The 16,762-nt window shown below is 38.0% G+C and overlaps 1 protein-coding gene across 1 annotated transcript in view; it reads left to right on the top strand.

Moving 5' to 3' along the window:
* Nucleotides 1-9,184: 9,184 nt before the first annotated feature.
* plxna4 (plexin A4) overlaps nucleotides 9,185-16,762 on the top strand; it is a 201,332-nt gene continuing 193,754 nt past the window's right edge. The window contains exon 1 of the mRNA XM_079622819.1: nucleotides 9,185-9,740. The gene's annotated coding sequence lies outside the window, so the exon portion shown is untranslated. The remainder of the gene's footprint in view (nucleotides 9,741-16,762) is intronic.

The following is a 16,762-nucleotide window of genomic DNA, read 5'->3' as shown; positions in this document are numbered from 1 at the left end:
CAACCCATGTTTGGGTTAAATATGGACAAACCCAACTGTTTGGTTTAAAATTAAATAAAAAAAATCAAATCAACGGTTGGGTTGGTCCACATTTGACCCAAACATGGGTTGAAACAACCCAGCATTTTGTAGTGTATAGCCTAAGCCTCCTTGTGGATGTACAGTATACAAATTAATGTATGCATTGCTGATATTATAAAAGCCTCCTCTTTTATAATATTGAAGAAAAACGTTACTGGTGTACATCTTGAGATAATCACACTGACATATTTTATATGCCAGTGCAAGCGGGGTAAAAAAACGTTAGAAATGTTTTAATCAATTACTATTTATTAATCTTTAACACTCTCTCTCTCTCTCTCTCTCTCTCTCTCTCTCTCTCTCTCTCTCTCTCTCTCTCTCTCTCTCTCTCTCTCTCTCTCTCTCTCTCTCTCTCTCTTTCTCTCTCTCTCTGCGTGTTTCACGCGATTGGCTGTTCGTTGCACACGTCATACTCTAAGTGCACCTGCTCGTAAATCAATTATCAAACGTAAGGTGTCGCATTAATGGTCCTGTTCGGTTCGGTATATTCTACCGTTTGTTTAACTTTGTAAAGCAAAACAAACTAACATCACACTTTATTACCATATTTAAAACTCTATAACTGCAAATTCAGCAGACAACAAACAACATGCTTTAATTTGAGAGGACAATATTGGTAAGTCAGTTTTTCGCTGATGTGAATCGTTGTAACATTCTAATGGTTAGTTAGTTTAATATATTAATGTACATTCATTAATTAGTTTAATAATGCTATTATTAATATACGGAATGCTAAGGGTTATACTACTCAAGACAAGGTTTACTAATATGGATTTTGGAGTATAAAACAAATAGGGCTGGAAACATTTTAGTAGTTAGCCAGAGAGAATGGGAAAGCCACACTTAAATCTGTTTGATTCAAGTTCTCATCCCAACAGTTCTGTCCTGTTCCCAGGGGCCAGGATGCACCTCCGCCCTTGACCCTAATGGGTCTGAGGGCAGTTTACAGTCACACTATTAGTGGTGAAAAATTATCCTTGTCTGCATCCCTGGGCAACACACTGACCTATTAATGCCAATCAAGTCCCACGCAGACCAGAGAGAGATTATGATCTAAGCAGGCCAGAGATGGAGAGATGGTATCAGCTCTCTGCTTTCAATCAATACAGGCTGATTCTAATAGGCATTGATTGCATCAAAACCTTGATCCCAAATCGCAGATGTGATTATGTAATGGGGCGCCGTGACACTTTATTGAAAACAATGAGCCTGACGGTACAGGCTGGAGGAAATATTAATCTTACTGTGTCACGTTACTGAACTCTGTCACTCCTTTGTGGTCATTTTTTGATTTATGATATATGTGTGTTGTGGTGATTAGTTGTGACAGCTGAGCAGCTATCTAACAGTAGTATGCTTTATGGTCAAATTACGTTTTATTACATGCATGTTATTTAGTGAATGGCATCCAGTTATCATCTTTAAAAAAAATATTTCATTTTTAATCAAATTCTGTTTTAGGGTTATGATTTTATTATTGATGGTTGGATTAAATTTAGAATTTGCATGCTGTGCACATAAATATATTATGTGGAAATAGTAATAATGCTTTTCTTTGCATAATAATAGACCATTGGCACAAGTTAACCATAATATATATATATTTTTTTACATTTAGCCTATAGGGGAGACAGGGCTTCCTGCTCGTCACATTTGGAAGTTGGTCCCAGGACTGGATCTTGGTAAGTCTAATTTTAAATACAATTTTAGTGTCATATTTTAGTATTAGATTTTTAAATGCAAGTTCCATTGTGACAACTTGGCTACAAAAGTTCCTCTTTTGTTCAGTGATCTCTGTCTTTTTTTTTTGCTGAGTAACAACAATAGTGAAAATATGCAGTTTTGTAGACAAGGCTTTGTGTGTCTAGAACTTGACCTTCAAACATGAACCTTGAGAAATATTCACTAGAGTAAAAAGTGTGAGAACTAGACTCCCATATCGCGTGACTGTGCTATTTTATTATTATTTATAGCTACTATTATTGTATTTATTAATGTTTTGAATAGTTTTTGTTTTAATTTAAATTAAATCTTAATAATTTTATGGGCTTTTGTCACTTAAAAAAACACACACAAAAAACAGTTTTTATTCTTTTCCTTTTTGTAATTTTAGTACTTCAACTTGAACTTGTTTAATTTAGTTGTTCAGGCAATACAACAATTTTATTTCAATATAACATTTATATTTAACATTATTTCAGCTGTATTTAAATATATATATTTTTTTAGTTAACAATAACAACACCTATCCATCATCCGCATGTCAATACAGAAGCGCATTAATTAGTATAATAAAGAAAAATATACACTTAGGCACATGGGCATTTGACACTTCTTCCTAATGACCTGTGATGGATTGATCTGTAATAAAATAATGCATATTTCACCTAGTGTTTCATGAGAATGATATATCATTGCATTTTATATTCAAAAGAGAGATGGGTGCTTCGAATAATAGTGTGTTCTGGTAATAGCAGGTACAGGCAAAGTTTGGGTAAATGAAAGAGGCCAAGTATGAAATATGGATTTCCATATATCAACTCAAGAAAGAGTGGGAGAGATTGATTTTTTTTTCTTTATTTACAAAAGCTCTCAGTCAGCATAACAAAAAACACAAATTAAATCCGCAATAAGATGCACATTCAATCAGTCTCAACACAGAAAAGCACAAATGAATTCTCCCTCCACCACAGAACAAAAGATATCATTATACTGTAGCTCCACGGTTGTTCATATGTTTCTACATCATTGCTTTGTGCAGCTGTATTTAAATTGAAGCTTTAAACAGCAGTATAATGCCCTGACCATGTGATAAATAGCTTTTCTAACTCTACAAAATACACATTTATCATGAGTAATGTTCTCGAAGTCACCATAATGACGTCTTTGAGGTTGTTTGTACAGTACACGACTGTCCAAATATTTTTTTCCTTATTCCATACAAAGTTTGACACTGTGTGTTTAGAGGTGTCGGTGTGAAGTGTCATAATGTGATGTTTTTCTGTGTGAAACCAGATAATCACCAAGAAAAATGTAGGACAGCATTGGAATATCAGTGTTTTTATCCATTGGAAAAATATTTTATTGCAAAAAGAATACCAGAATGAGGCTTGACTGTTTGCTAAAACAAAATAATAGTAGCTCTATTGTTGTTGGTTAACATTATCTAATAGCCTGCAAAGACTAACGTTGCTTTGAATATGCCTTCTATATAATAGACAAGAAACAGTATTTACTATGTCTGAATTCATAGTGTTCATAAAACAGGCCGTATTCTGAAGTGATGGACACTTGGCTATCCCATGAAGTCAAATGGAGGTGAAGTGATGTATCTGGCGCCATAAGTTACCTGACAATGACAACTTGGCTGATGAAGAACATCCGAATTTGTGATTTCGGATGCAGCGGTAATGATTAAAAAGAGGGTTGTTTCAGAGAAAAATAAAATAGCCTACGTTTGATTATCCACCTTTTTTTCCAACTTTGAAATAAGCCAATGGGCAAGACTACAAATTCTGCCATTGGTAAATAATTAGAAGAATAACACACTATACACTATAAAAAATGGTGGGTTGTTTTAACCCAATGTTGGGTCAAATATGGACAAACCCAGACTTTGGATCAAAAATGCTATTTAAAAATTTAACCCAATGGCTGGGTTTGTCCATATTTGACCCAAAATTGGGTTAAAACAACCCAGCATTTTTTAGAGTGTAGAAGAATAACTGAGCAGCTCTTACATTAAAAACAAGGTGGCTAGATTATGAAAACAAACGTTTTCTAGGAACGTTCATTAAAAAGTATACGGATTCCATTACAATTTCTAATTAACTAACTACAAATTCTGCATCAATATTTGAGGATGAGGAAGAATGTTACAGTGCTTTTCAGTTGTCTAAAAATGTCTATTTCGTTCTTTAAAACTACATACCGTTCATCTTTCACTTATTGAGTGTTTGGCTTTTCTTTAATGATTGATGTCAAAAGCCCTGTTGGAATGAGTTTGGGATTAGAGGATATGGGCTTTTGGAGCCTTAAGCCGCCAGAGAGGAACATCATGCAGACGAGCCGAAGCTCAAAACAAGAGCCGGTGAAGTAACCCCTGCTATGTGATTGCACACATCGCTGCCGGTGACCAGACCGTATACACAGATATAACCTCGCCCTCAGCAGCTGTGATTGAATCGCCTGAGGCGGAAGAACATTCCGGAGATTCTCCGGTAAAAAGTTTTCAGTGAAGACCGTGTTTGTAACTTGGGCTTATCGCCACAGCCTTGGGTAACAGACATTTGCCGCGTCTCAGGCATGCAAATGATAGCGGGATGTGATGAAGGGCAGGTTTTCGTGGAAATCTTCGCATGTGCATCTGAAGATTCTTCTGCAACTTTTTTCCTTGAGGACGTCTCCCTCTGTAATAAACCAATCTCTCCAGATGAGACTGTCTGACTTGGTGCCTGGAAGACAAACATGATGCACACAATGATTGCCATTGACCGAGAGGATGGAGTGACCAGCTGTGTGCGAGGAACAGTGGCAACAGTCATGAATCTCATGTAGGCGTCCAAATTCAGCCTTGCCTTGCCTTTTTAATCTTTTTTTTATTTTTTTAATATGAGCTAATCAAGGTCTTTCTAGGCATAGACACTTCAAGTGAAGTGTGTTGAGGCAAGTTGGAGCTAAACTCGGCAGGACAATGGCCCTCCAGGACAGAGTTGACAGCTGTGAAGAACATTGACTTTTATTCGAATTAACTAAAAGAAAAAGTGAATATGAAACTAGACTTGAGGTTTATTCGGCCTGGTTTAGACTGCTGATGGCGGATAGATTGTAAGAACAGATTAGGTACACTTGTTCCCAGCAGTGACATGCAGGGATGCTGTTTCTGAAGGGATGTTCATCAGACAGAAATCAGTCTTGAAACACACACAGAAAGCAGCCAGTAAGAGGCTGGACACTTTTACGAAGGCAGACACCATAAATCATGTCCTTTCATTGGCAGCCCATAAATATTATTGTCCATGGTGTAAAATGGCTTTGAAATTGACCCTAGCGTGTGTGTACAGATTTTGTATGCATGATGTAATGACATAAATCTATTATGGAGCCCCATAATGCAGAGAAAGATGACCGATGAATGGATATTATGTAGCTGGTACGTGCGACCACTCTAAATCGGTTCATTCAAAGCCTTGATTCATTCAGAACCGAAACAAATTACCCTCTTGGTGAGTGAGTCATTGAATCATTCATTCATTCAACCGAATTTTTCAAAACACTGATTCGTTTAGGACCGAAACGAAAAAACTCTCTGCATCCGAAATCGCAGAATGTTAAGTATGCTCTAAATATAAATGTGTGTAGTATTAATGTAATCCAGACGTATTTGCCATGTTGTCATCCATCATATGCACACTTATGTGCACCCAGGTACATTTAGCCTGTTCTTTGACGAGTGCTGTGAATTCGGGCATACCTTTTTTTATTTCTTCACATACTTTTTTTCGCCTACTATATAGTATGCAACTATGCAATTTCAGAGGCAGCCACTGTCTTTGAGTGAATCATTAAATCATTAACTGAATTTGTTTGTTCACAAACACTCATTCAGTCAGGAATTAAACAAGCGACAGATTGGAACGATTCAAACCTAATTCGTTCAAAAGACTAATTTATTCAGGAAAGACGCAACAGTTAATTCAACTGTGATTTTTTTTATCTTTTTTATTGGCAGTGCAATATTAGATGCATTAAATGTCCACATTGTGTGTAAAATCAAATGTAAGCTGATCACTCGTTTGTTTTAGACTGCCGACCTCTATTTCTCTTGCATACGCACTACCACAAACTTGAGGACCCAAAAAGGACATAACATGAGTCGCCCTCACGCTTCGCTTCCTCCGTCCTGTTCTTTTTAGGCCTCAAACACTCCAATCAATGTTATTGATCATTCCTCAGCAGACACAACCTGTCTGAGGAATCTATCTGCAGGTGTCAGCGGAGAGAAATTTATGAACTTTAAATCTACTTCACTGCACACACACTGATCATTTGAGCGATGCTAGATTGTACCTCTCTGTCATGAACAGGAATAATATATCTTAACTAGATTCTTATCTAGACTGACTGACAGAAAATCACTGGAAACACTGATTGCTTGACAGAGGACTAGATCATACAGCTCTGTCATGTGAAGGCAAAATATTGCATTACAAGATGTTTATGCATAGTAAATGATGTAATTGGTAAAACACACAGTATCTGTGACGGTTTGAGAAAATAAACCATGTCACTCCTTTTACTTGTCTTTATAGTTTGACACCGTTGTGCTGTGCTTATCAATGGCCTTTCCTCTGGTCCGCATCCTGTCCACACGGTGTGTATTGATCAGACTGACAGAAAAATGGTCAGTATCGGGGTCCAGATCTGTTTTAATTCCACCGTGGAACGTTTGTTTAAACTGACAAATTGTTTGTGTGTTTATTTTGTCTTTTAAATTAATTTTATCTGACAGGCCCCAGCCACTGGGACAAGGGCTAGAAGTGTAACAGATTACAAAGTTGACCCTTCTGCCGTCTCAATCAATGGAGTCCAATTGTACAATGGAACTTTGGTGTTTTCACAGACATATTCAATGTTGATTCATAGTCTCTGCATTGATTTACAAAAAAGGTCAATGTTCTTTACAGATGACAATTCTTTCAATAGTATAATCCCTTCGTTTTATAACAGATGACTTTGACTTTGCAGTCGTCCTTTCCCTAATCTCCTTCATTCACAGTTGGATATGAAATGTTCACAGAGAAAATGTTGTCAGATACTGCAGTTCTAGCCTATAATATTATCATTGTTAGATAAACTTGTGCATATATTTTTAATTATCACTGTGAAGAAGTTGTATGTAATCATGCCGTTTAATATATTAATTTATAACATTATTATTATTATTATTATTGCGAGGAATGCACAGTACAGTATCTGTACTATATCGGTTATTGGTCTTTTTTTTGGGGGGGGGGGGGTATTTTGTGTGTGTTTTTAAAGGCTGAAATTGAATCTTTCATTGTAATTTTACACTATTTTTACTTTTAGCCTAAGTCAGCGTTGGAAGGTAATCTTTAACATGCTTATAATTAACACTTTTAAACAAAGTATTTAGCTAATCTCACAATGATATCCATTTTTTTATATATATTTTAATGTTGTGATGCCTACAATTAACAGCTTTTAAAATTATTAATTTCAGTTTCTTTAATTTATTTAGACAAAGTATAGAATTGTATTATCAGCGTTTTATTGGTTATCAGCTTACCATTTATGTATTGCTTATTGTGTTTTTCTCTATATTTAATAAACAATTAATCAAACAATAAAGCCTGAAAAATATAAGTCATGAACTTTGTTTCCGTTTTAGCATTCCTAAATGTATATCATATAATAATGTATATCATATTATATATGATTTCTTTTTTTTTTTTTTTGAGAGAGAGACTTTAGAACTGTATCCGTACAGGTCAGCACAGCTTGTACATTTATCATCATTATACCAAAGACGTGTATATTGATTATTGGTCGTTTAAGATTGATTCCTCAGTTTGCTTGAATTTAAATGTCCGAAACTCTCTTCATTATTTTTTTTACAGCTTATGCAAAGCATGCACAAGACCATGCTAAATTAAGCTGTTGTCTACAAACTTACCACTTTCTTCAACTATTCACTTAAATTGGATAATTGGGAAGAATCGACCCATTGGATGACCAGAGCATCTTTGCTTTCCCCCCAAGTAATTAGACATTTAAGCACCCAAACCTAATCTAAAACACCACCACTGGGTCCTTTTAAAAGCTTATTAGTTCGTCCTTCCAAATACTTGATACACCGGACTGGGAATTTCAGAATATTCCTACGGGTCATCAATGCATGCAAACCTCTCTTGTACTGCTCACCTTGCATTTAGGAAATAACTCGCATGGTGCTTGTAAATCAGTTTAGTTAAACAAGCCAATATAGGTCAAATAATTAAAAAAACTATTACAATGTTTAAAAACAACTTGGGGTGAAGAGTTTACAAATACTCCAAACTTTAAAGATCAACACAAGCCTGATTTACATTTCAGCCTTGTACAAACAAACAAACAAACAAACAAACAAACAAACAAACAAGAGATTTGAAATGAGTGAATGAGCTGAATCATCTCAAATCTGAACTGACTGCTGTCTTCAGGGTTGAACAAATGAATGAACACAAGACATCCAATGATGATTGTCTTTAGAAATGAATGGCTGGTGCTATTTTGCATGTCTTCCATATATGAAAAAACAACAACACGTGTTTCAACTCGTTAGCTCATTATTAGAGGTGTTATGTCCTGAGTCTCAAATAAGAGAGACATCCGAAATGTGAAGTTTGGTGTCCTTCAGGACCAGGGTGTCTGTGGCAGGGTAGCAGGTGGAATATGCATGCAGTACTGTATGCGCCTGCAGGTGGAGCTGTGATGCAGTGTTTTGAGTGCTTTGCTTTGCGTTCAGGAATATTGCAGTGAATCAACCTATGATGCCAACCAGTATTTTGCTTCATATAGCCTACAGCAAGGTGGAAAAGTTCGTCAGATTGTTGGTTAACAAAGTAATGTAAATCAAATAAACCTGTTTCTGCAATGCGATTATAAAACATTTACATCATTGTAAGTCCAAGCGTTAATGTGCTATTAAATACCGTTTCCTCCTTATTTTCACACGTTTGTTAATTAAATTGACGTCCTGGCTTGGTTTAGTTTTATTTGCGAATATTTATTTTGATTGATCTCTGATGAATAAAATAATACGCGTAAATTTGTAAAGCTAATCTGTTGACAAAATGTGTGTATTACGTGTTAACACCCTAATCTCCATCTCCAACTGATCTTTCTGATTAGATATTCAAATCCGTAGAGCGTCCTGTCCGCAGTATTATGTTCAGCCGCGTGTTTCCCCCAAATCCGTTCCACGGTGTAATGCATGCATTATAGACACATTAAAAGACATCGGGGCGCAGCATATGCCTCATTCATGCCAGCCGCGCACGCTGATTGCAGCCAATAAGATTTTACAATTAGCCCAATCAGCGGCCAGATTCGGGATGTCACTGCGGGCGAGTCAGGAGGGTTTGTAAAACAAGACAGTCGCTGCGTCTCAGCAGAAAGCCACTGACTCACGCCTATCCTCTGGTACTTGGGAGTCAGCTGCGAACCAGCAAACTCCGAAACAGCCGCTCTGATCGACTGCAGCGCACACGGCGCGTTCCCACAGCTGCTGCTACTGCTTCTGCACGCGGAGTTCCAGTTGCCGTTTTAGCGCGCTTTAAATTCTGTCAATCAGCACGTCATGATGGAAACTATAGCACGAGCGGCAGTTTTAACGGTCACCTCACCAGCGCTTCAGCTTTAGTCGCTGATGGGATTCTGAAGCTCGTCTGTCGTTTCTGCCTGAGGAAATTAAACGCGGAGGATCTTTGCGATAACAATAAGTGTCTGTGATACTCGAAAACACAGCGAATCGAGTGTTTTTAAAGGGCGTCTGGCTGTATTTGTGGAGTAAGTGAGTTGGGATTCCTGTGAAGGTGCCCATCATCCGCAGTGTGAGCGCGACTGCGGCGGTGAGGTGAAATACGCAGCGAGAACAGGTAAGCGCTTGACACGGGACAACCGTATAACAGGATTGGTGTTTTACATCTTCAACTTGTTATTTAACGGAATAGCGACTGGGAAATGATATTTGAGCAGGTAGGTAAGCGAGGCGTGTTACCTGCTATGTAGTATAAGGGCGTGCTGTGAGGAGGGCAATGCACCATCCGCACCCGTGCGTTACTGGATTGTGTTATTTTACTCTCTGGAGCTTTTACCGTTTAGAAACTAGGAACAGCATAGGGTATCGAGATTTTTATACTACATTTTTAAGATATGCAATTCTTTATGGAAAGCACATAAGCGCATAGACTGTCAACGACTCTTAAAGGGATAGTTCACCCAAAAATTATTTTCTGTCAACGTTTGCTCAACCTCACGTTGTTCCAAAGCCCTTTTACTTTCTGGTTAGCAGATGTTGGGCATAATGACAGCCTCCGTCCCCGTTCACTTTTATTGTATGATTATTAAGGCTGTCAGTCCCTAATATTGTGCATTACACCCTTTCGTGTTCCACGGAAGAAAGTCATACATGTTCGGAACAACACGAGGTTAAGTTAATGACACAATTTTTTAGATTTCTCTGATCTGTACCTATATGACTTAAGATTATAAGATTGTTATTACAGTTTGTCACAACATCAGTCTCAAGACGTGATTTATGATAGAAAGTGGAGTTGACGCAGTTCGCATGATATTCATTATTTTACGCACATGTCTCTCCGCTAAAGCGCTATTTTGGAAAGACCCTGGATGGCTGGCCAGAGATTAAACGCTACAAACAGGACTGTTAAAAGTCTAAAGCAATAAAGAGAGAGCCCGTTACTGGCACGCGACTGCCGCGCTCGCGTTAACTCGAGAGCGCAACTTGTTCTCTGAGCCGCGTGCGTGAGCGCTTCCTCTCTGCGCGCGCTTTACCTGCCGGCACAGGGTGGAGAAAGTGCGGCTGGCTATCATGTGTGAGATTTTACCCTCAGCATTTCTGGCAATTGCCGTGCTATTTGCAGACACGAAGTGTGTCATACTGTTTGGCACACCTTGGTTTCCCGTAATCGTGCGTAATTTTCAATTATTTCATCAGGGTCATCCAAACAGCGGTCTGTTTTACGCGCCCTTGGTGGATCTATCTATCTATCTATCTATCTATCTATCTATCTATCTATCTATCTATCTATCTATCTAGAGAGATGTAATTATGGTTGGATAAAGAGTTTTACCCTAATTTGCATGTGAAATCAGGGGCAGCTGCAGTAATGTCATGACTCTCACGGAGGGGTCCGTTGACCATTTGAGCCATTGTCTTGTGTCTCAAAGCAACACATCTGCAAACCCTTATGGCTGCCTCAATGCAGCCGAGATCAGCTGAGGACACATTTAACGCATGTTTCTGTTGTTCAGTGTGTCCATTGTACACATCACATGTCTTCTGCCCTCACAGCTGTGGAGATGAGTATCATCTTCAGTAATGCATCACTGCTGTTTGCAAACCTTCTAATTGCCAGTTTCTCATTGACTTACACCTGAACCGTTTTGTTATACTCCTCATTTCTCGGTTGAGGGTGTGAGTCTGGGGGTGTTTGTACAGGAATATAAAGTAATCGGAGTTCACTTGCTTGTGGTGAGTGGTATGTCACGAAGGATTCCATTCATAGTGGGATTTCACAGTGTTCACAGACGCTGACTGTGTCTTGAGGTTTCTGTGTATAAATTATGAAGAATTCATGAAGATTGTGTTAATGAAGTATTTTAGCTTTTGTGAACCGAGTGGAATTTGTTCTCTTTAGAGGCTGATAAGACGGGGCTTTTGTGCAGTGAGTGAAGGATTGTCTCTGCATGTTGGCAATTGTGGCTTGCCTTTCAATAGCATAAAGCTATAGGTGAATGGCAGTATGTGTTTGCATTTGCATGCAGTCGAGAGGCAACAATATGTCCGTTTGTCGTTCATTCGTTTGTATAAAGTGTAGGTGTAGATGAATACGTTAAGCACTCAGTGCAGTCAGAGTGCCCCTGAGTTTCAAGGAGAAACAGCAAGTACCATCAGACTGTGATAAAACACAAAACTTAATCATTTCAGCGTGTTCCAGTGGCGTTTCAGCCTTGAATGCTTGACAGTCTGCTTGTCTCTCTGCCCCCAGAGAGCTTTAAGAGACCTTAAAATCAGTGCTATCAGCAAGGATGAATATAATGTTGACATTTTTCAAAGTCTTTCTCTTCTTGGTTGTAGTTGAGAAAGAAACTTGGAGATTGAAGGGAATATGGAATGCATAGAAATGAACATTATTAATAATGTGAGAGAGACCGTACTTTACATTATTAAAATATTAGAAATGTCATAGCTGTTAGAATGAGTCCACTGTATTGAGCAGATATATAGCATGTAAGAGTGTGTGTTCACATGCACTAGAGTATGAACGAGCAGTTGAGATGAGGCTGAATGACTGGTTTGGAAACTGGTGAATGACTCTCTCTGTTCTTTCAAAGGAAGAGCCGCGTTCTCTGTTCTTATAGGCTGCTGATTGCTGATTGGCCAACCATGTTTAAGTTTTGCTATTGCCCTCCAGTAAAATAGTTATTCATTTGTATTGAAGTTTGGCTATTGCTCTTTTTGGGTCACTAACTGATGCAGTTATGGTGAGAATAATGGCTTTGGTTATCTCTTCTACTGATAACCTTTTTTAAACTGTCTATGGAGTTTACACGTCCATTGTTCTGTGTACTGTGAGAGCAAGTGTATCTTTACCCTGTAACCCAATTAAATAGCAGCTTGATGAGTTGACTAGGGAAACTGATCTTGAACTGCATGAGCTTTGAGTAAAAATGCGTTTCATTCGAACAACTCTGTAAGACACAATAGCCAACAGGAATCTTAGAGGAAGAAAAATCAATTTTTGTAATCTTGCTGTGCTTAATGAGACTCTGCTTGAATGTTTCCCTCTACTGGCCTGTTGAAAACCTGTGTGCGTTTGGACAAATGAACCATGTACCTAACCCTCCTGTTATGATTTGGTTACTACAACAGTTTTTACGACTTATCATCCCTCAATTTGTGTTAGTTTAGCAACAAACACGTGTTTGGCGTCATCGAAATTTGTCCTTTTATGTATGTAACGTGATGTTTCTGTGGAAAGTAAATTGACTAACTGGAAACTGTTTTATGCATTGGCAGAACAGTTTATTTGCACAGTAAATATTTATGTTAGGAGCACAGCAGATCTGTCCGTGCATATGACCATATGCTCATGTCATGTGCAGTTGTGAGCAACTGGATGGGATCTGTAGGTAAATGTGTGAATTGTGAGTGACAGTTCTGTCTGCTTGTGACATCTTCAGAATAGACCCCCGCTGTGCGTCCCCCACGTCCCACCGCGTGTGCGTGCTGGTGTGTACGTGAGCGCCTGTGTCTTTGTGGATAATGAGGAGAGAGTGATTTCCACAAGTGAGAAACTCTGCTTCCTGTCACCACTGTGGCACATGTGAGTCCCATTACGAAACTACAGGCTGTCCGTCTTTGCTTATCTGCTTTTTTTCAACCCCCTGTTTTTGTCCTCTTTTCAAAATGGCTGTTTTTTAACAACTTAATCCTTGTGTTTACAGTACAAGTCTGTTGCTTGTAAATTTCACTAGCACCTCATTTGTGTGGTGCAGATAATCCAGCAATGGAAATATAATAAGTACTCTTTGGATTTGATGTTTATGTGGTGTTGCTGTTTAAATTCAATGTTAGACTTTATTCCCACATGCCTTGTGATCTTAGACTAAACATCAGGACTAGTAACCCAAAGGTTATGTTCAAATCTATGAACTAACATCATTGTGCACTTAACCTTAACCTGTTAGCCTTCAGCGCCACTTTTGAAAAATCCCCAGAAATTGCATACCCAACCTAAAAAAGATTCAATTCATTGACCCTTCGTCCTAAAAGCTCAAGTATGGTCTCATTTGAAAGCTGACACCTGGCACTTTATTGGAAATGTAGAATGAATTATTGTCATAATGAAAAAAAAATTATGAATAGCTTCAAAGTTGTGTAAGTTATTAGAAATTTATTTTTATGAAACATCTTCATGAAAATTAAATTGAAGTTGGCCCGTCAGCACTCTAGAAATGCACTCCAGCTAAAGACACATGTCTGACCATGTTATATTTAAAATTTGAAGGTGATAAGTCTAAAACTCTGTATTTTGTTAAATGTTTTTCAAGATCATCTCAAATGACTTTATTTTGAATTGACTCTAAAATGCAAACTTGTGTTTATTGTCATCTATTAGCATCTATTCAGTCTATTGTCTCTATTGTTTTGTGGTGCAAACGAGCCCCATTCAGTGTCACTCTCTCCTGCTCACATTTACACCTTTCCAGCCGGCTTATGGCCATAAATATTATTTTCCTTTGTCTCCATTATAATCGCTAACGACTGGCTAATCACGGTGTTTCACCCCCTAATTTCTTTCATAATCTTCACTTCACATTTGAAACTGTATCAAATGCCTTTCTCAAATAAAGAAATATTTCAGTAAGCATTCCGATTTAGAAAAAAAATCATAAAAAATAACAGCTAGATGGCAGGTGCAACTAGAGAGCTAGCTAGCATGTTAGCTTAGCACACCATCAATACACGACAATTTATGAGATTAAAACCCTGTTTTATGCTCCAAACTTACTTTATAGTGCAAGTCGAGTGTTTTAAATAATCTTCTATGAGCTTATTTGGCTTCAGAAAAGAAAATCAGACAGAAAATAAATGAGTTTATGGTATTCTGCATGTTTGTAAAGTCTATATCGATTAGCATTGCATTATACATATAATCTATTATTATAAAAATACCTGACATGGCTCGAAGAACACAGGTAAATCAAATATCATTGCAATCATGTTTATTGTCTTCAAAACATCTTTATCTGCATGTTATAGCGATCTCTGAAAGCTAACGTTAGCTGTGTTTATGTCAATGACGTCCTGGAAGGTCACAGGTTATTTCTTCTTCGTGAGCTTTCATATTTGGAAAAAACTGTGCATAGAGCGCCCTCATTCTGCTGTATGGATTGAAAACACAGTACATCAGAGTATCCAGCGCTCTTTATGTATACATCGACCCATTTGGATATAAATTCAATAAATATTATTCCTGTCTATAGAAATATGATGTAAACCTATGATAATATATCAATATTTCTCCAAATCTGCACATTTTTGAGCCAAAAGCCCTGAGGAACGTTGTTTTGTCACGCGTTCTCAAGACAACAGCACCGGAGTTTTTTTCTGAATGGAGCAGCTGACGCTCATAATTCATATTAAAGGTATCGACTCATTTTTTCATTACATAAATCCTGACACAAATTAAGACATAACTGTCACTATAAGTTTCTCAGAATACAATAGTGGTCAAATACTGAAACGTGAGACTTATATATTTTTAATGATGTATAGTTTGTCAAGGTAATAACATTAAATCTGATAGTAACTTTGAACTATTTAAAAAAAAAAACGCTTCAGAGCGTCCTCGCTCTGGTGAAGGCTAACAGGTTAAGCTCTGTTTACACTGGCAATTATTTTGGGGCAGAAAAGCAACTGAAAGTCATTGGATTTCAATGAGGGTTGCTGAAAAATAAAATGCCAGATTTTACACTGCAGACGTGCCACTACTAGCAGTCGCCAATGCAGTGTCATTGTGAATTGGGCTTTAGGTTGTTCCAAATTTGGAAACTTTAGCTATGATGAACTTGGTGATATAACCTCTCCTCAGTGTAGTTTCAGTAATATACCTGAGGAAAAAGAGCAGAGCAAAGTATTTCTGGTGCAGATCTTCCCAGGGGTTAGGCCACAAGGATTATATTGAAAACATCCCTCTATGCTGGCTTTTATATTTGCTTCTGCTAAGCCATGCGTGACAGGTAATAAATTAGTTTTGTTTCAGATGCATGAAATGATTTGAAACCTGCAGACAGACATACATATCTTATTTCTTTTGTAGGTGAACTTGCTGTTTGAAAGATCCTCAAATCAGTTTTAAAGTGGTGTCAGACTACAAGTTTTAAATATGATTTCTTGTACTTACAAAGAGAGAGAAAGATGAGAAGCTAGAGGGAGGGTGACATGGTGCCATCTACGCATCATTTCCTGCCAGGCCACTGTGTTCTTGATATCAATTCTGAGAGGGGCTGGTTCCAGCAACTGCTGGATTTTATGTTGAACATCTCTTTCCATTTGCCGTTAGGACAGAATATTTTTCATTTTGAAGTAAGATTGTGTCCCTGACCCTTCAGGGAATTGTACTTGTGATTTGAGGCGAGTCGACTTCTTGTTGACTTTGGTTTCAATCTGTTTAGCATTTGTCTGGGAGATAAAAGCATGGTACATTTGCCTTTGACGTTTGTGCATTCTGAGTTGCCAAGGTAAGGTTTAATTCACCCTGACAGTAAGCTTTGGTCTAAACAAACCAACATGTTTTTCACTGTCTTGATTTCTGTAGGCACAGATTCTATTCAGCAAACTGCAACCATGTTGCAAATGTGTACTATAACGCATGCATTGAAGCTCGGCAGTGTGTATGTCTGCAGTTGCATTTGTGTATCCAATCTGTGAATGTCTATGTGGTTGTCTTTCTCTGTGTTCTGTGCATTAGGCATCTCCGTTGTATCAGTGAGCTTCAGTCCCTCAGCCACCCACTCACACATCTATAAGTGTTCCCATGGAAACATGACTTTTTAGCTCCATTATCCCTCTTAATGTACCTCACCACATACACATACAAATCACAACTGCAGTGTGGGCTAGAGGGCGCCAGTGAGTCCTGTCATCATGGGCATTGATAAAATTCAAGGTGAATGGTCATTGAACTCATTCCATAAATCAGCACGGTTCATTTGTCATCCATTGAATAATCGGATAACGGATATGCTGAGTTGATTGTTAAATGAGTGTTAATTATTCCTCCTTTATTGGAATCCACAAATTTTTCAGGATTATGAATGGTGCTGTATCATTTCAGGGATGCAGACAAGGAATCATAGCTGTTGCACG

This window comes from Phoxinus phoxinus, assembly GCF_949152265.1.
Source record: "Phoxinus phoxinus genome assembly, chromosome: 9".
NCBI lineage: Eukaryota > Metazoa > Chordata > Actinopteri > Cypriniformes > Leuciscidae > Phoxinus > Phoxinus phoxinus.
Note: the sequence above shows the minus strand (reverse complement) of the source record. Positions and strands in the feature narration are given on the sequence as shown.